At 37.3% G+C, this 21,882-nt stretch overlaps 1 long non-coding RNA gene across 1 annotated transcript in view; it reads right to left on the reverse strand.

Annotated features, from left to right (window-relative positions):
• LOC108582906 overlaps positions 1-18,823 on the reverse strand; it is a 123,984-nt gene extending 105,161 nt beyond the window's left edge. The window contains exon 1 of the long non-coding RNA XR_001896928.3: positions 17,445-18,823. This is a non-coding gene — a long non-coding RNA (uncharacterized LOC108582906). The remainder of the gene's footprint in view (positions 1-17,444) is intronic.
• Between the last annotated feature and the right edge of the window lie 3,059 nt (positions 18,824-21,882).

Genomic DNA, 21,882 nt, shown 5'->3' on the forward strand with positions numbered 1-21,882 from the left:
AATAATGCTTGGAGAAACATCCTGACCTGATACAAATAAATTCTTCCTAAAACTACAAATGGAGAAAAATATTATAAATAGTAAAACTTTACCTCATGGTGTGTGTGTGTGTGTGTGTGTGTGTGTGTCTAAATATATATATATATATAAAAGTGTATATGTGTGTGTGTGTATCTATCCTACACATTTATGGGATGTACAAAAAATTATACTGCTATTAAAATATTCTAAAAAGAGCAGATATTTCCAGAGGTCTTGACAATGATTACACAAGTAAATCCCTTTTGGTGCTTTAATAAATGATAGCTGTCCTACTTTTAGGTTTTTTTGTTGTTGTTTTTTTTGTTTTTTTTGTTTTTTGAGATGGAGTCTCGCTCTGTCGTCCGAGCTGGAGTGCAGTGGCCGGATCTCAGCTCACTGCAATCTCCGCCTCCCGGGTTCACGCCATTATCCTGCCTCAGCCTCCAGAGTAGCTGGGACTACAGGCGCCCACCACCTCGCCCGGCTAGTTTTTTGTATTTTTTAGTAGAGACGGGGTTTCGCCGTGTTAGCCAGGATGGTCTCGATCTCCTGACCTCGTGATCTGCCTGTCTCGGCCTCCCAAAGTGCTGGGATTACAGGCTTGAGCCACCGCGCCCGGCCCTACTTTTAGTTTTTTGAGGAGCTTCAATACCACTTTTCATAATGGCCAACCAATTTACATTCCCACTGATGGTGTGCAGCCAACGTTTCTTTTTTTCCACATCCTTGCCAACATGTGTTATCTTTTAGGTTTTCATACTAGTTTTTCTAAAAGTCTGAGGTGATATCTCAATGTGGTTTTGATTTGCATTTCCCTGAAAATTAGTGATGAGCACCATTTCATATATAGTGAAACTCATAACACAAGTTACCCAGAGTTGGAAAGGAAGAAATGGGGGAAATGTTAATCAAAGGGCACAATGTCTCATGTATACAAAATGAATACATGGAGATCTAAGGTATAGCAATGTGATTATAGTTAACAATACTGTATTATATATTTATATTTGCCAACACTTAATCTAAGTGTTCCTAACACAAAAAAAGAAAAAAAAATGGGGCTGGGTGCGTTGGCTCACTCCTGTAATTCCAGCACTTCGGGAGGCTGAGGTGGATGGATCACCTGAAATCAGGAGTTCAAGACCAGTGTGGATAGCATGGCGAAACCTCATCTCTACTAAAAATACAAAAGTTAGCTGGGCATGGTGGTGGGCACCTGTAATCCCAGCTACTCAGGAGGCTGAGGCAGGAGAATTGCTTGCACTGGGAGACGGAGGTTGCAGTGAGCGGAGATAGCGCCATTGCACTCCACCCTGGGCAACAAGAGCAAAACTCCGTCTCAAAATAAAATAAAATAAAATAAAATAAAATAATAAACAAAGAAAAAAGTGGTAACCTGGTACAGTGGCTCACACTTGTAATTTCAACATTTTGGGAGGCTAAGGCAAGCGTATGACTTTAGTCCAGTATTTCAAGACTAGCCTTGGCAATATAGTGAGACCTCGTCTGTACAAAAAGTACAAAAATTAGCTGGGAGTGATGGTGCATGCTTGTGGTCCCGGATGCTTAGGAGGCTGAGGCAGGAGAATTGATTGAGCCCAGGAAGCCAAGGCTGCAGTGAGCCGTATTCTGGCCACTACACTCCAGCCTGGACAACAGAGTGAGATGCCATCTCCAAAATAATAATGATAATAATAATAATAAAGTAAAATAAAATAAAATAAATGGAACTATGCGAGGTGATAAATGTGTTAACTAGTTTGTGGTAATTATTTCAAAATGCATATGTGTACCAAAACAACTTTGGATAACTTAAATGTATATATATTTTTAAAAAATTGTCAAATATACTTCAAAAAGCTGAAAAAAAATAACATTGTCCTAGATACACTAAAATAGTATATCCTGTGGTGTGGCCAGGCAAGTGTAATTTTAACTCCTCCACTATAGCATCGATCTGCTTTTTAAAAATAGACTTTCTCACCTCTTTAAATGAACATAAAATCACACTTACAAACCACAGCTCTTGGTGGTTTTCTTTATTCTTACTGATGTTAACTGGTTGGATTTTCTTTTTTGAAGTTGCTCTCTAGTGATGACCTGTGTCTTGACTGTTCTACAACTGTATGCAATGGGTCTGGTGGTCCTTGCCTTTCATTCTTATACCAAAGGTATAACTTCACAGTCCACTTGCCCAACTAAAGCTCAGCATGTCTCTGGCTGAGATCAAGTATTTTTGACATTGGCCAGGGCTATTACTCTCTGTATGATTCCTGTTTTAATTTAAGTGAATGCCATAAAAGTTATTGCTTTAGATTTCAAATGTCTGATTTTAAGATTCAAGTTTTAAGACTAAAGTGACTTTTGAGTATACTCTCAATTACATATGCTAACATGGAAATAGAGTGGCAAGGATAGTCCAACTATCTTGGCAAACTAGAAAGCACTTATACAGCAGCTTTAACTCCACTCACGCTTTTCCACCTTGAAAAGTGAAGCCATTAATATTTATTCTGTGCTCTTTCTGTGCCAAATTAGGGTTACCAGATGCTCAGTTAAATTTGCATATGAAAAAATACCTATTTCTTGTATTAGTGTGTCCCTAATATTTCCTGGGACACAACTAAAATGTTATTTGCTGTTTTTCTGAGATGCAGTTTTAACTGAGTGTTCCGTATATTTATATGCTAAATCTGGCAATCCTATGTCAAGCTCTACTCGAAGTAATGGAAGGAAGCAGAGAGAAAACAGTACCAAGTACTAGTCTAAAAGATTTATGATCATCAAACTCAATCTGCATGTCTATTGTGATTGTAATGATGGTGGGATTTTCAGAAATGTCTCTTTTATTAATGGGAGTCACACAGCTATTGTTAAAATTATTATTATTGTTATTATTAGTTATTTTTTTTTTTTGAGACGCAGTCGCACCCTGTCACCCAAGCTGGAGTGCAATGGCACAGTCTCAGTTCACTGCAACCCCCGCCTCCCAGGTTCAGGCGGTTCTCCTGCTTCAGCCTCCCTAGTAGCTGGGATTACTGGCACGTACCACCATGCCTGGCTAATTTTTGTATCTTTAGTAGAGAAGGGGTTTCAAAAAGTTGGCCAGGCTGGTCTCAAACTCCTGACCTTGTGATCCACCCACCTCGGCATCCCAAAGTGCTGGAATTACAGGCATGAGCCACTGTGCCCAGCCTAAAATTATTTTAATATAGGTATTTGAAAAGTTAAAATATAGAAAGAAATTAAATGGTAAAGAAAGAATTTTTTATCATTTGGCTCTTGATAGTCAAAATTAAACCAAAATGTACTTAAGACTTTAAAGATGTTCTTGCATATATCAGAATAAGTCCATGTTGGAATCTGTATGAGGCCTGCTCCAGATGATTGGCTATGCATTTGAAGGTTTAACACTAAGACTAAAATTCTCTATATTGGGAAACGGTTTCATGAAATGATTTCTGAGTTCGTATGGGTCAAGACATCTAACAAATATTTTGCAAAATTTTTCCATTTTTAATTATCCAACTTCTTCTTTTCAAGGGAAATGATGGTATTAAAGACTGAGACTACTCCAGTCTAATATCTTGAAGTAGGAGGCATTAGGTATCATGCTTTCATGTCCCCTATTGTGTTATTTGCATGTCAATATGTAATACTTAAAGGATTTCTTTTAAAAATATTACCCATTGGTTTATAAAAAATTGATTTACAGAGAAGGAGAGTCTTAAGAACTACCAGAGTACATGATAATTAGGTTCAAATTTTAAAACACATAAGTAAATATCAATTCAGCAGAATTTCTTGTATACATCCCAGTAAAGTAGTCAAAAAACAGTATAGGTTCAAAAATACCTTTATTTGTCCCAGCATAAAAATACAGGAGATAGGAAGTTCAATTTTTTTTTTTTCCCTGATGCTAAAACTCTAAAGCTTCAGGAAATTTCTTTATTACTTAGTACTGTATGTTCTAATCAAGCATAAAGAAGGAAAGTGACTACTATCAAAGGACCCATAAAAAGAGTTTATGATGTTTCAGAATCAGACAACATAAAAAAGGACATATTCAAATTAGAAACACTATTATAAAGTGTGATTCTATAAGGAATCTCCATAACAGTCTTAATAATGTGATTAAAGAGACAAAGTAATAGCAATATACACAAGTACTAATTAGAACATTGAAACTATTACGCCTCATGTGGGAGACAAGTCATAAAATTCAAAGAATATTTGTAAGAAACACCATCAGACTGACTTTTAAGTTTTTTAGTGCCTGAGGCTAATTTTGTGAACTTGTGGTAGGAGTTGAAAATGTTTAAGACAATTCAATTGCCCTAATAACGCATACTTGTTACAGAATCTTATTATGATATAAAAATTTAGAAAAAAAATACTTTTTCTCCACTCGGTCTAATGCTACAGTTTATGTGAAGTCTAAAAGTTAAAACAATTTCCACAATATTCCAGATAATCAAACTCCACTTATAAAACTCCAAAACTATGTAACAATTATTGTGCTGTTGTGAGCTCCAGGTGGCTATAAGTAATAATAAATAATATTAAAATATAATATTAAAATATAAAATAATAAAAATATATGTTCCGTAATTAAAGCAACATTATCAGTTCAGCATTTATTAAATTATCATTCATTTATTTTTTATTTAGAAAAATAAATTTAAGGTGTTGAAGTACGTCATATAAAGTAAAAATAAATTGCAGTTGGGAATAATTATTTGAGAAATTCAGAGCAAAGCAACAAGAAAAATAGGAAGCCATGATTACTATGTAACCTTACACATGTTCTAATATTTGACCTAAATTATAGTCTAATATTTGAAATATTTTAGTCTAATATTTTAAAAATTATAGTCTAATATTTGACTATAATTTAGGTCAAATATTAGAACATGTGTAAGGCTACATAGTAATCATGCAGCAGTTAGGTTAAAAAATATTTTAACCTTTCTATCAAGAAAAATATGGTCAATAAAGTCAGTTTCAAAGATATTCACTGAAGCTCTAAGAAGAAAAATACTTGAGACAGGCCAACTTTTATTTTCAACACACATACTCTAGGAGATTCAAGTTTATATATAACAAAGGCTTGACAAATCTGGAGAAAAAATAACCTATATTAACTTGACTTCTTTGTTAAACCAACACATTTATTAGCAAGAAGGATAACTTGTTTTGTTTTAATCCCGAGGCACCTATTAACAGTATCTAGAACAGATTTTTCCTTAAAAGTGTGTAGAAAGCCTGAATTGCATTATTTACAATTAGCAGAAGGAGAAATAAACTAGTTACTCAGAAAAGGGCAAACTATGATTGGAAGCAGAAATTTCTCTCATATGCTTATGAAAAGATGATAAAACAACATATAAGCAATAGTCTTAACAGCACTCATAATTATAGCAAAGAGTTTCACAGAGTTCTTTAATATGAGATTTCAAAAAAAGTCAATAATATAAAGGCCAAGTGCAATTCATAAAAAGCAATAGTAAGAAAAGAAAAAGTAATGTAGTATAAGTCGTAAGGTTTCTGCTGGTCTTCAGCGAGATGTGAAAAAATTACTATAGCGTGCACATGGATTTAAAGAACTGAAAGAACAGTCTGCCTATCAGACAGGCCTCTATGTAACATGTTTTTCTAAACCACGAATATAAAACATAAGTTTTTTCTTCCCCCATTAGCTAGTTGGTGTGGATAGTTAATTACAGGGTTATATGCTTTTAAGGCAGTTAATCCAGAGGTAGAACTAATGCCTCATCAAAGTTGAGGAATCTCAAAAGAATATTTTTTTTTTTTTTCTGAAAAGAAAGACTGTATATTGGCATTCATACACCATGACTTAATGTCTTTTATGTGTCAGTCTTCTCACCTATAGTTTGAGAGTTTTAAAAATACCAACCACATAGGTCTGTTGTAATAATGAAATGGCATTGATAATTGTATCTGGAAGGTAGTGAATGCTATAAACGTTTATGTGATGGTGGTGGTGGTGGTGATGTATTTAGTAGTGGTTGTGGCAGTGGAGCAGAGATAAAATAACCTAAAACACAGATAAGATTTCAACCAAAAATAATCTTCTAAAGATATTGTTAATTTCATATAAAAAACAAAAAATTATTCATAGACATGTAAGCGAATATCTGCCATGGCATGGTGCCAAGCTATTTGCCTCCATATAAGCCATAGAAGCAAAGCTCTACTGCACCCTCACCTAATTCTTGGTAGATGCTTTTGATTCTCCCTGAAACATGTCAAGGTAGGCAATCTTGTGAAGAACTATCATAGGAACATGTCTCAGCTACCTCTCTATTTAGTGGGAGACTGCCTCTTACAGAAGACTCCCATGAGACAATTTCTCATCCACCTCTCTGGTGCTAGTGAGGCATAGAAATTTTACTCTTGACTCACTAAGGTAGAAGAGAAGGTATGAAACCACTTCAGTGTAGTCTAGAATTGGCTCTTTAGTGATGGAACAACCCGCAGCTCATGGTGTCAATCATCTGGTCCCTCTAGGTTAGTGTCATCCTCTGTTGAAACAACTGACTGACATCATGCTGATCAGGCTTATGCTGTCTGTGAATGTAATTAACTAACTAAAGACCATTGGTCATGTTATTTTTTGGTAGGCTGAATATATGCAATTTTGGCAAAGCCACTGCGAAGCTGCAGTAGTCACTGCTACTTAGGAACTGTTGATCTTATGAAAAACTAAAGATTCACTCTAACCTAGGACAAATGTCTAACAAGTTTTTGTGATAAATGACCACAAATATTTGACAGAACTACTTGAAGAGAGTAGAATAGTGGTTACCATGGACTGGATAGGGATGGGGGAGTTGGGGAGATGTTGGTCAAAGGATACTACATTTCAGTTAGACAAGAGGAATAAGTTTGAGAGAGTTAATGTACAACACAATAATTGTAATTAATAACAATATATTGCTTGCTTACAAATTGTTAATTAAGAGAGTAAACTTTATGAGTTCTTCCCATAAAACGTTATGAAGCTATGCATATGTTAATTAGTTCAATTTAATCATTCCACAATATATAACTATTTCAAAATAACATGTTGTACATGATAAATATATATAATTTTTATCAATAAATAGAACCAAAAAAACTACTTGAAATACAACTGATGTCCTTGTGTGATAGAATATTAATAGTAACTATAATGATAATATAATAATAGTTAATTAATATTGGTCAAAATGTACTCTGCTATATCCTTAACATGCATTATTTTATTTAATCACCAACATATTACCAAGAGTTATTGTAAAGTGGCATTTTAAAGAATAACACAGGGTCAACAAAGATTTGGTGGGTGGAGCATATGAACCCAAGCTTTCTGATTTTGCTGTCCTCAAGATGAAACACTCTGTTGTATTGTCTACCAGAATGTGGAGAGCAGCTTTATTGAAAAATAACTGAAGAAAACAGTTACTAAAATAACTTCATAATTATGAAACAACCAAAAAAATGAGGACTAGAATACACTGCTAAGTTTAGGATTAATTGAAGCATTTACACACAATTATTAAACACTTGGACTTCATTAAAAGTGGACAGATGTATACCATATGTCCTTATTTATCATTCACTTTATCACATATTCTCATCTTCCATCAGAAGAAACATATGCCACAGAAAACAGAATAGGATCAAACTAGGATTTTCAAACAAAGTCTTTATTTAAATTATAACTTTGGTGTACTGCCAAAAGACCATCTGCCTTATATACTAATTAGACCCATACCACTTAAAATATACAACTTAAAAACATTATTTGAAACATGGATTTACAGTTTGAAATTTCAAGATCACATTAGATTTCCTAAGAAAATAATTTATCACACTGGTTGTTATTTCAAATCTTCACTATAGAAAATATTAGAATGGAAAAGAAACGATGATTTGCCAAAAGAATAATTGTATTAAAGGTAGTTTTATTTTTCAAGTGCGAATTGTAGATCAAAATAAACTAAATAGACAGATATATCTGTGGATGGGGGTTATGTGGGAATCTTTCCACTGCAAAGGGGATCTATTATTTCCAGTTTACTATGAGCACACAGGGGTCAATTATTAGAAGAGCATACTCTGGTGGAATTTGAAGAAGGCAGTAGTATCATCTAAATAATAGAGCTATTTAAATTATCTATTTCTTCATGAGTAAGCTTTGGTAGTTTGTGTCTTTCAAGGCATTTAAATATTTAATTCAATACGTTCAATGTATTGATATAAAATCATAATATTCCCTTACTATTTTTAAACATCAGTAAGATATTTATGGTAGCTCTCTTCCTTCTCTCTCTCTCTCTCCTCCTCCTCCTCTCTCCATCTCTTTTTTCTTCTCCCTCTCCCAAACTTTTTTGTTCACATCCATCCATTTGCCCGTAGATTTATTGGTTGCATTGAGTTTCTTTGAAATATCAGCTTTAACATCATTGATCCTTCTCTGCTGTTTTTCTATTTTCTATTTTATAAATTTTGGTCATACATTATATATTTCATTCTATTTGCCTTGGGGTTAATATCTCTTTTTTTAGGTTCTAGTTTTTAAGGTAGCTATTTATTCAACTGAGTTAAATAGTTATTTTATAATATAAACACTGAAATCTATAAATTTCACTCTGAAACACTACTTTACAACTTTAATTGCATCCCACAAAATTTGCTATGTTGTGTATTTATTTTTATTTTTATTTGATAGTAAATATTTCCTCATTTTCTTTATAATTTCTTCGGTCATGTATGGTTTACTTAAAAGTGCCTTCTTTGACTTCTACATAATTTGGGATTTTTTTCAAATATATTTTTATTATGTATTCCAATTATTTCACTTTTATTAGAGAATATACTTTAAATAATATATTCATCGGTATTGAAATTTTTACATATCCCTGAATATGTAATAAATGTTTTTTAAAATTCTTTGTGCACCTAAAAAAATGCATGTTCTGCTTTTGGAGTTCTGTTTATGGAATATTCCATAAACATCCGATAGGTAAAGCTGATTGACAATGCTCCTTGAATCTTACATATCCTTAATAATTTTCTGTCTACTTGCCCTATCACTAAGAGTGTTGAAATAGAAACTATAATTGTAGATTTATTTCTTTTTCTTTTAAGCTCTATCAACTTTTGCTTCATGTATTTTGAACTTCTTTTATTAGGTTAATATATATATAGGATTATACTTCCTTGATGAATTGACTTTCTTATCATCATGAAACTTTGTACTTTATTTCAGATATTTCTTAATTGTGGTTTATTCTGGCTGATATTAACATAGGTACTCAAATTGTTGAAGTTATTATTTGCATGGTAGTTTTTTATCCTTCTATTTATAATGTGTCTTTATATTTTAAATGAGTTTCTTGTAAGTAGCATACAGTTAAATCTTATACATCTACCTAATATGGTAGCACTTTTGCCTCTTAATTGGAATATTTATGGCATTTGCATTTACTGGAATTGCTGATACGGTTGGGTTTCAATACATCTTGTTCCTCGTTTTCTATTTGTCCAAATTCTTTAATGGCTTCTTTTCCCCTTTTTTTCCTGCCTTCTTGTTGATTATTTATATGATTTAATGTTGTTTTTAAAACTTCCTTTTGGCTATATAACTTGTTTTATGTTGTTACTGGTTATTACATGATTTGTGAATACATCTTTAAGTTATCACTGCCTATCTTCAAATAATGTGTCACATAATCTATTCGCTAAGAATCTTAAAACAGTACTCTTGCATTTTTTCTTCTTGCCACTTTTCATGTGCTTTTGTTGCCACGTTTTCCTTCTACATATGTGATAAACACCACAGCACATTATTATTGCTTTAAACAGCCAATTATCTTTAAAAGATGTTTAAAAATTAGGAAAATGCATTTTCTGCTTTTCACATACTTACCATATCAGACACTCTTTAATCCTTTGCATACACTGTATTCAGATTTACATTTTCCCTCATGAAGAACTTATTTTAAATTTCCCTGTAGTGCAGTTCTGCTAGTGATTAATTCTCTCAGCCTTTGCTTGTTTGGAAAGGGCTTGTTTTATCATCATTTCTATAATATATTTTTAGTTTTTTATTTTAAATTGTCAAGCTTTTGTTTTCTTTTGTTTTGTTTTTCACTACCGTGAAAAATATCCTTGGACATACATAATTTCTGAAAATATATCTGCTGTAATTATTTTTCTTGTTTCTCCATATATAATGATTTCTCTTACTCTGGTTTCTTTTAAGATTTGTCTCTTTATCAGTGGGTTATCAGAAATTTGCTGTGTGCTTGAAGTGTTTTTAATTAATTAATTAGTTAATCCTACTTCAAATTTGGTGAGCTTCTTGGATGTGTAAATTTGTCATTGAAAGCAAAATTGGCTATTGATATGGTTTGGCTCTGTGTCCCCATCTAAATCTCATCTTGAATTGTAGTCCCATCATTCCTGTATCTTGTAGGAGGAACCTGGTGGGAGATAATTGAATCATGGGGCCATTTTCCTCATACTGTTCTCGTGGTAATGAATAACTCTCACAAGATCTGATAGTTTTATAAGGGGTTTCCACTATTGCTTCTCTCTCTTTGCCTGCTGCGATTCATGTAAGATGTGACTTGCTCCTCCTTGCCTTCCACCATGATTGTGAGGCCTCCCCAGCCATGTGGAACTGCATGTCCATTAAACCTCTTTCTTTTGTAAACTGGTCATTCTGAGGTATGACTTTATCAGCAGTGTGAGAACAGACGAATATAGCTTTGTTTAGCCATTATTATTTCAAATATTTATTCTCCCCTTTCTTGAACTTTAATTACACTTCTATGATAACACTTAATATTACCCCACTGGTTATTGAGGTTATTATGTTTTTCTCTGTATTTACTATAGTTTGGATAGTTTGTAATGCAATGTCTATGATTTCACTGGCCCTTCGTTTGATAATGACTAAGCTGCTGTCAACCATCCTCAAATCAAGTGGCATTAACCAGTGATAATCATTTATTAATTTTATGTTTCATGGTTCTGTGGGTTTGCGGGTTAAATAGACTCAAGTAGCCAGTTCTCACTCAAATTTCCTAATGCAGTTGCAGTCAGACAGCAGCTGGAGCTTAAGTCATCTCAAAGGTTTCCTGATTCATATATTTTTTTTCAGTTTAATCTGGGTGCCACCTGAGACCTCGGCAGAACCCTTAATGGGACCTCACCTTATGACCTAGCTGTCTCACAGCATGGTGGCTAGGCTAAAGGGTAAATATCCCAAGATAGCCAGGACCCAGAGACATTGCTTTTTCTATCCTAGATTTGGAAGTCATGAATCATTGGTTTTGCTACTCACCAACTAGTAAGAGAAAAAGTTGTTACATAAATCCAGTTTTATCTTACATGTAAAGTTTATTAATATAAGACATCAAGATATAGTTAAAAGAAAATTTAAATATTAACATTGTTTATTTAATAATGAGATATAGTCTCTTTTAAACATAATGCATTTATCTTTGAAAATGTGTGCAATTTTGCTCCACAGAGATCAGGAAGAAATTATATGTTAAAACCATATACCAAGTTACTGTTTGCTTAATATACATCTTCAATTCCTTCCCATTATCTCATCACAAGATTGATAGTATTTCTGTAATATTATAAATATGTTGTAAGATACAAGTTGTAAATATAAATTATTTAGTTTATGCTAGCCATAACAATTGTTTATTTAGGATTCTTCTATTCAACAAATATCAAGAAGAGTCCCGATACAGATGTTGGACATAAAATGAAGAGCAAACCAATCATGTCTTCTTGTCTTCGTGGAGATTAAAGTTGGAAGCATATATTAATCAAATAACTCTTTAAGTATTAACTGGCTAAGAACTTTTAAAAAAATCATAAGGACATATATCAGGGGGATATGACTAAGTCTGGGTAATCAGAAAAGTTTCCCTAAGAAAATGATACCTCAGCCAAAAGGCAATGGGCAAGTAAGAGACAACTGGCAAAGTGAGAAAAGAGAAACAACCTTCATGGAATCTCTGAAGTAAAATATAGGAGGGCTAAAGTAAGGTCAATGTGAGTGATCAGTCAAGAGGGAAAGAAAAACTGATTAGCAAGGAGTCTGTAGAAACAGACAGAAAGCAGATCAAGTAAAGTCTTATGAAAGAAGTAAAATATTAATATTTTGGTTTTTACATAAGCATAGTGAAGAGTAGGATAAAGAGAAACAACTTTATCCTACCCATCTTTATCCTATCCTTCTTTATCCTACCCAAGAGAAACAACTTGAACAGATTTGCACTGAATAGGTTCCAGTTCATGATGGCTGACTAGAAGCAGCTAGAGGGTGCCTGTCTCACAGAGAAGAGTTAAAATAGCAAATAAATGCTAACACGTCAAGGGAATCCTTGACAAAAGCACTCTGAAATTCACCAGAGAAGCAACAGGAACCATGAAGAGCGGAAGAGAGTGAAGCCGGGCAGACTGCACTGCTGGGAGCTACATGAAGCCAGGAGAGGCTTCCTAATAAGGGGAAAGGATGAGTGAGTGAGAGATTCCCATGTCAGAGGCGTTTGAACCAGAGCAACTCCACCGTAAATACACGCTGAGAAGAATAAGAGTGAGACCTGCTGGCCTGCATTCCCAGATGGGTTAGGCATTCTAAGTCACAGGATGAGATAGGAGGTTGGCACAAGATACAGGTCATGAAATCCTTGCTAACAAAGTAGTTTGCAATAAAGAGGCCAGCCAAGACCCACCAAAACCAACAAGGCACAGAGAATGACTTCTGGTCCTTCTCACTTCTACACTACCATTAGTGCCATGGCAGCTTACAAATGCCATGGCAACGTCAGGAAGTTACCCTATACGGTCTAAAAAGGGGAGGCATGAATAATCCACTACTTGTTTAGCATGTAATCAATCAATAAATATAAAAATGGGCAACCAGCAGCCCTCAGGCTGCTTTGTCTATAAAGTAGCCATTTTGTTATTCCTTTACTTTCTAAATAAACTTACTTTAACTTCAGGGATTTTCCCTGAGTTCTTTGTTACATGAGATCCAAGAACCGTCTCTTGGGGTTTGGATCTCGACCCCTTTCCGGTAACACCAGGGGTTCTGCAACTCCAACATGGACCTTTACAATCCTAGTCACAGGACAGCGTCCCCGATTCCCCAGTTTCTCCGAACTGAAAGAGGGAGGTCCATCAGACTGAGGAGAGGTACTGCTCCAGCCCACGTGGAATCCAGCAGGCTTTTGATCCCCTGGCAACCTGGCACCAGCTGCTGCTTGGGGATCAAAAAGAATGAAAGCTGGACACCTTCGTCCACCTGGCCATGGTATAAAGGAGCAGGCAAACAACGCAAGGCAGAATCCCCTGCCCCCACTGTGTCCAGCCAAATGGGTACCCACCCCCACAACACAGGTCCCCCACGGCAGCAGCCCTTCACTACCTGAACATGGCAGCTTCAGATCAACATCCAGAGGCCACAGATAGGCCTTCTGTTGCTTCTACCACTGCTGCCTCTGCCTCCACCACCTGCAGGCCAGGGAAGGAACAGGGAGGTGGGCCACTTCCAGGCACCCCCGAAGGCCGACACGGCAATCCTGGCATGGAGGAGCGGGAAGGCAAGGCTTCTGCTGTGCTCTCTCAGGCAGGATTTGACTGCTTCAGCGACAGGCCCCCCGGTGCAGCGCAGTCACTCTGCCCCCACCTGAAAATGCAGCCATGCTTGGCATTGCTCTGAGAGCACAACTCCCAGAGGTTGCTTTTAGGCCCTTCCCAGTAGCTGTCACCATGGCTTCTGCCCCTGCCTTTGCGCTTGCTACCTGTTGGGCAGGAATCTAGACCCAACATGGCGGCGTTACCCCGCCTAGCAGGCCTTTTGTTACAGACTCCTTTCACCCTTGCACACACCAGCAGACTTACATGCGTCAGAGTTCTGGCTGGGCAACCACACTCCCCCATGACCTGCAGCTCACCTGCATTCCACAAGTTCCTAAACAGCAGTTTCCGTTGACAGTTTCCAAAGACCCCTTCCTCATGACCCTCACTCAACTCCTGCCCTAGTAGTTTCAAGACACCCCCAGGCCCTGTTTGCACAACCAGCTTCCCTACCTCTCAGGCTATAAAAAGCCCCTACCCTCCTCCCTCAGCGCCACTGCCTCGGCCCACGCATTTGGACCGAGGAACCTCACCCGCAAGCCCTAATAAAAGGCTATTCTCACTGCCATTTGCCTTGTGTCTTCGTTCCCGGTTCGGCCGCAGCCTCAGTTTACCTTTACGCTACCCAAAAGCCAGGAGGACATGAGGAGCCAGGACACTTTCATGCTGCCTAACACAGAACCTGCAGCCGTGGTGCAATGCACAGGGAGCAGACTGACTACACAGCACTGGATCCAGATTCCTGCCCCTATGGGGCTTGCCTGCTTTGGCCATGAGTCCGCAAGTGCACCCACAGTGCACTTGCCCTGCCCTTGCCTAAGCACTGCAGCTGCAGTTTAACTTCCAGAGGCTGCCAATACGCCCTGGGCAGCATCTGACACTGCTGCCTCTGCCCCTGCTGCCCGTGGGCCAAGAAGGGCATAGGGACACCAGGCAACTTTGTGCACCCTCAACAGTGAAGGCCAGTACCACTTCTGTGGGAGGGAAGTGTGAGTGAGCCACGGGCCCCACAGCTGCCACTCTCCACTGCCCCAGATGAGGCCCATCACCTGAGCCTCTGCCCATCCCTCCCTGAGAATTCTGCTGGTGACTTGGGAACCAGCCCAGCCGTCCCTACCACAGTCAGTGCCCCAAATCTAGGCTGCCACGATCCTGGTCCAGCCCATTTCAGACTTGTACACACCATCCAGTGAGCCACCTAGTGGCATGGGAATTGGGAAAGTATCTCAGCCCAGCCCGCCACTGCTGGCACCTGACCACCACCAACAGGGGCCAGAGGTTGGGCAGCTCACCATCACAACTCACATCAGCCTAAAAGTGGAGCCCCTCCCTTTCCCAAAGCAGCAGCATTCCCCCTTGGCAGAATAGGTGAGCCATAAAGCTGTCTGTATTAGGAGGATTGAAGAGGTTCCATCTGGAAACCACTCACTCCAATAGAGAGCCATGAAACAGACATTTTCCTTGGTGCTCAGCTACACAGTGGCCTGGAGAGAGACAAGAGTGTGCATCTAAACACTGCAATGGGCACCGCAATAGGGATGTGATAGAGAAACAGATCTCATTCCTGCTTAACTAGGACATACAGCTGGTGTAGCCCTTCAATCCCCTGCAGAGACCTTGGTGCATCTCACCAGGGTTCCCTTAGCCGGACCAGTTCAGAGTTGGTTCTGTACTAGTCACTGAGGTATCCGTGGGCAAGCCGGGAATCCAGCTCTGCTCATTTGTGTCCCCCTCAACTGTTGACAAGGAAGTTCAGGGCACTGGGCACTCCAATGACCAGCCCATCACCTGAAACAAAGACAGCATCTCACAGTAAACAAAAATCGAATACATATCTAGCTGCTTGTGCCTCAACTGGTTTTACCCATACAGCCACCTACTGGCGTGCGGGTCAAACTGCACAGGCCAATATAAAACGTGCTGATGGAAGTGCATGGGGCTGTAGAAGCAAAGCCAAAAGACTACCCAACATACTCTATCCTCACACCTCCTGGAGGAGGAGATATATATGAGAGAGAGAAAAAAAATTACCTGAAGAAAAAAAAGACATCTTCCTAGATGAGAAGGAACCAGCATAAGAATTCTGACACCATGAAAAATATAAATCCAAGAGAAGGTTGAAAATCAACACAAAGAAATCATGAAAGGACCCCAAGAAAGGAAAGAAAAAATAAATATTTTTAAGAAAAAAAAGAGAAAGAGCTTCTGAAAATGAAAAGCTCACTGAAGGAATTTCCAAATACAGATGAAAGCCTTAGCACTCATCTAGACCAAATGGAAGAAAGAATTTCAAAACCTGAAAGTTGGTATTTAAAATTAACCCAATCAAACAAAAATAAAGAAAAAAAAATCTTTCAAAATGAACGAAGCCTTCAAGAAATGTGGGATTATAAAAAACAAGACAAAACAAAGCAAACAAAACAAAACAAAACAAAAAAATGACAATATATAGGCGTTCCTGATAGAGAAGAAAACAAAGTAAGCCACCTGGAAAACATATTTAAGAAAATAATTGAAGAAAACTTCTCTAATATCTCTAGAGAGGTAGACATCCATATACAAGGAGTTCAGAGAACAACTGGTAGATACTATACAAGACAAACATTCCCAAGGTATATAGTCATCAGATTATCCAAGGTCAACACTAAATAAAAAATCTTCAATGCATCTGGAGAAAAGGGTCAAATTACCTATAAATAAATTACCCACTTATGTAAAATCCATTTCCCTATAAAGTAAATGTGTGTATTTTTATATGCATCTAATTTGTCATAAGAAGCTTTAATTAACTGTGTAGCTACCCAATAATCCAAACGACAGCCAAAGGAAATAAGAAAACTCTTAAACAGTCCAAAGCCATTCCTAACATTTCTGCAAATTTTTAGAAAACTTGCATTATCTCAATAACCTCTGTCTTCATTCTGTACCATGGTGATCCATATAAATGAAACTGCTTTTTATGTCTTCCTATCCCAAATAAATCCATGTACATAATTAATGAGTGCAACAGAATGATTTTCAATTTTTAAAAATTTGTTTTAATTGACAAATAATAATGTCACAGCATCCTTAGGGTGTCACTTTACCAGCCAGAAACTTCTGTGGCTGGAGGCACCTCTGCTTGAGTTTTGCTCAGGCCACTGGGCTAATTCACCCACTCAGCCGAGCAGGCTGAGCTCGACTTGCACTACTGGCCCAGATCCCATGCTTGCCAAGGGTGAGCCAGGCACAGAGTGGCAAAGGGCGTGTGAGTGAGTGAGCTCTGGTTTCAGCCACTACACACAGCCAGGCACAACGGCTGCTGCAGCAGTGCGGGAAGGTCTAGGCACAAGCACAGGTACCAGCTCTGTGCAAGGCTGCAGCTGGTTCAGACATACCACAAGTGTCTTCCACTGTGGGCACTAGTGTCTGGATAAGGGGAACGTGTTGGTTCCCAAAAGCTCAGAGACACCAAGAACCACAGATACCCAAAGAGGGTGTTACAGCATGTCAGAGCCCTGGCTCAGGAATCCCCAAAGTATCGGTTCCCAGAAGGGCCACAGCTCTTCTCTCTTTCTCCTCACTTGCTGCCTTCATCTCTTGGGCTGGCCTAGCCCTGCCTCTGCTTTGCCTCATGTGTAGTAGTCACGTGGCACTAGCAGAGATGAAGGGCTTTGGTGTTATAACCCCTTTGGCTCCTGCCAGCCACGGAGAGCTGGCCATGGATGTGTTACAGCTCCTCGTCTGGGGGAGTCTCAAGTTCTTACCTCACGTCCAGGGAAAATGAGGTTATGCGGACAACTGGAGGGTGAGCAAAGCAGAAATGAGCTTTACTGACTGACCAAACAGTTCTCAGCCTAGAAGAAACCTGAAGTAGATAGCTCCCACTGGCAGGCAGGTCGTCCGGACAAGTGTCTGAATTTGGGGTTTTTAACAGGTTCAGAGGAAGTGCATGCCGATTGGTCCATGAGCAGGAGGAAGTGTGTGCTGATTGGTTCATGGGAGGAACCGGAAGAAGCCCCACTTGATTGTCCGAAAGGCATCAAGGAAATTCTCTCTATCGGTGCTGGACTTCACCTGGAACGGGCAGCCCAGTCTCCCAGCTTCAGGCTGTCCCTGGCTTGAAGGTGGTGTTTCACTGGGGACACACACCTTTCTGCCTAGGCACCTGTCTGCCTCCCATTGCCATCAATAATTTTGATGCAATGTTTTGATATAACATTGTGAGATGATTAAATCAAGCTAATTAACAAATCCAGGACCTTACAAATCATTTTTTTTATGGAGAAAATATTTAAGGTCTACTATTTAATAATTTTGAAATAGAAAAGGCATTTTTATTTATTATAGTTACCATTCTGTGCAATAGATCACTACAGCTGGATTTCTCCTGTCTAACCGACATTTTGTGCACTTTAATCAACATCTCTCTTTCTCCATCCATCTCCCCTCCACCCAGCCTTTGATAACCATGCAATAGAATTTTTAAAAGACTTCTGGAAGAAAGAAAAGACAAGCTTAAATCTCAAAAAAAGTAAAAGAATCCTAAACTGAATATTAAGCATTAGACAATTTCATTGTTAGAACATATTCAGCCACTCCATTTGTAAGCATTCCCATTGGACGTTTTCTCAACATTTCCTAAGTCTTTTGCTTTCTCCTTTATTTCTTTTCTGCATCTTTCACATTTGGAGTCACCGTTCATTCATTCTTTGAACAAGTTCTTACTGCGGACTCACCATGTTTAAGACCCTACAATAATACGTGAAGATTCTGCAAGAATAAAACTTAGTACTTTAGTTCAAGAATTTCCTAAGACCAGTCCATGGGAGGACAGTGAATAAATAACTGTGGATAATAACATCCGTCCAAAAGTGTTTGTGTGTTTGTGTGTATGTATGTGTGTGTGTGAGAGAGAGAAACTAGTTAATTGACATGTATTTTATAACTTGGAAAGACTACTAAATATGAAATAATTAAATGTTTTAAATGTATGCCTTGTGCAAGAATAGTCTAGTTATGTACTATATAACATAAAGATTCCATGAAAGTATTTATTTTTAAGGTAATAAATTATAAAGTCTCCTCAGAATTGTACCCTGGATCAGAATTCCTGGATCAGGAATCAGGAAGAGATGTTTCTATATTAGATACTGTTACTATGTAACTATCCTATAAAAATCAAATTCATTCACTTATTTTAAAAATTAAAAAAAATGCAATGCCTTAATTGAGTTATAATTGACATACAATAAACAACATGTACTTAAAATGCATGCTTTGATAACTTTTTAACCTGGGTATATTCACTGCTAAACTCTTACTGCCCTTGAGATAATAAAAATATTCATTATCTCCAAAAATTTTCGTATCCTCTGTTGTAATCCCTCCCTCCGGCTTCTCTCTGTCCCCATCCCAAACAACCATTGATCTTTTCCTGCCACAGATGTGTTTGTATTTTTTAGAATTTGACATAAATGAAAATACAGAGTATGTACTCTTTTTTGTCTGGCTCCATATTTGGGGATTCATCCATATAGCATTTATCAACTGTTCATTCTTTTTGATTGCTGAGTAATATTTCATTCAATACATGGGCCTCAATTTCTTTATCCTGTCAGTTGTTAATGGAAGTGAGGATTGTTTCACTTTCTTGGTTGTTATAAAGTGATGTACTGTAAATAATAAGCACAAGTCTTGTGTGTACATATGACTTCATTTCTCCTGGGTAAATACCTCCAAGTGGAAGAGCTGGATCATATGTCAGAATTTTCTTCCCTTTTAAGACTGAATAACTTGCTGTTTATATATATACCACATTTTGATTATCCACTTATCTATCAATGGACACTTGGTTTGCTTCCATGTTTCAGCTATGTTGAATAATGCTGCTATGAACTTGGGTGTACAAATATCACTTCAAGACCCTAATATAATCCCACTCTCACTTTGATTTTGGTACTTTGAATCTTCTCTCACTTTTTCTAAGTCCATTTAGCTACAGGTTTGTCATGTTGGCAAAGAAGCTACTTTTCATTTCACTGATTTTCTCTAATGTTTTCTGTTTTCTTATTCATTTACCTCTGCTCTCTAATATTTATTATTTCATCCCTTCTGCTAGCTTTGCACTTACTTTATTTTTCTAGGCTTGTGCTATGATTTGAATGTATGTATTCTTCTAAAATTTATGTATTGGAACTTAGCTCCCAAGGAAATGTTATTAACAGGTGAGGCTATTGGGAGCTTATTAGGCCATGTGGGCTCCACCGTCATGAATGGAATAAGTTCCCTTATATAAAAGGCTTATGCGAGTCCAGAGCTCTTTTATTCCTACTCACCATGTAAGGAAGCAGCATTCATCTCCTCTGAAGGATTCAGCAACAAGGCATAATTTTGAAGCAGAAAGCTGTTCTCACCAAATACTAACCTTACTGGTAATTTGATTTGGAACTTCACAGCCCCCAGAACTGTGTGAAATAAATTTTGGTTATTTATAAAATACCAAGTTTGGGGTATTTTATTATAGCAATACAAATAGACCAAAATAGTTTTTTAAGTTGTAAAGTTATGTTGTTGATTGGGATCTCTGTTTTTTAATGTCCATTTATAGCTATAAATTTCCCTCTCAGCAGTGCTGTGTCTCATAAGTTCTGTTATGTGATATTGAAGTCTTCAACTATTATTGGAGAACTATCTATCTCCCCTCCATCCTACCAATTTTTAATTTATACATTTTGATGGTCTGTTATTAAGCACATACATGTTTATAATTGTTATGTCTTCTTGATGCATTGAACCTTTTAGTAATATATAATGTCCTTCTTGGCTCATAAATTTTAGTTTAAAGTCTATTTTGTCTGATATTAGTGTAACCTCCTCTGCTTTCTTTTGCATGGAATTACTCTGTTGCATGGAAAGCTCCTTGCATGTAATATCATCTTCCATCTTTTCACTTTTGATTTGTTGGGGACTTTGGATCACAATGGAGGGAAGTACAACAACTATGTCCACCTGTCTCTTTGCAGCTCTGTGATCTAAAAGCACCAATTGGCGATTAAAGTACAGACCCCTAATATTTAGAGGGCACGGTACTTTTTTATCCACCTTGGCTTCTAGAAGCTGTGTACAGGCTGCTCTAGGAACATGTGCACATGTCCCTTCCACAGATTTATCAATGGGAAATGGGTAGCTGCTACTTTGCAAAGAGCAGAAATTAATTGAATTTCACCCCTTTTACCATCCCAAAGGTGTGAAAGTTGCAAGCCTCTGACAGACTCCAGGGTTCCAAAACAGTTACATCAGGCAGATTCTGAAAGTGCAACTGTTTTCTAGTTAGGGAGACAGATTTCTTGTGTTCCAGGAATTTATTATCTTCCTAGAGTTTTGATTTCAAGCTAATTCACTGTTCAGAATCACCGGTTCTTTTTTCTTCTGCAATCAGGATTAATAATGCTCTATTTAACTTATGCCACTGTTAGAGATCAAATGAGACAAAATAAGTTATATAAAAAGAATGGAATGTATTGTTAAATAAATTTATAGGAGGTCATTGATTTGGACTGATCTCCTACACTATGATCCAATAGAGCAAACCAAACTGGAGTAATTTATGCTAAACTTCCATGTATCCAGACAGAGACTAAGCTATTTATCTGACCTTCTAAGAAATAAGGACAGAGATAGCCAAATTCTAAACAGGCCAGTTTTTAGCTGGCACAATTAAAAAGTGCTATCTGCTTTAACCTTTACAAGGAAGGTAACCTGATGTAAACTGATACTGAGCAGTCTCCTTTTTGCTCTTTCCTTGTGCCTGATTAAGCTACCTTATAAAATCGGACAGTGTGCCATGCCCAGCATAGCCCCTCTGTTTTTTGGAATGAGATGCCCCCCAATTAGTGAATTGCAAATAAAGACCAATTAGATTGTTTAACTAAGTTTGTTGACATTTTGTCTTTTGATGTTACAATTTCTTTCCTCATATAAAGTGTTATTATTTATTTGTATTATCCAGTTGCTTATTATTTGTGAACTTTGGATATTTCTGTAATTTAAAATGTATTTATAAAATAAAATTTTATGTTTTTTTCATCTTGTTCTTGTTAGTTGTATTAAAAATGTTTCTTGTCCTTTCGATTGATAAGAGTTTTTAAATCAAGTTTTGTCTCTCACACAAGAATAAAATTTATGAGATAAAACCAGGATGAG

The sequence above is a fragment of the Papio anubis genome, chromosome 15 (assembly GCF_008728515.1).
Source record: "Papio anubis isolate 15944 chromosome 15, Panubis1.0, whole genome shotgun sequence".
NCBI classification, from domain to species: domain Eukaryota; kingdom Metazoa; phylum Chordata; class Mammalia; order Primates; family Cercopithecidae; genus Papio; species Papio anubis.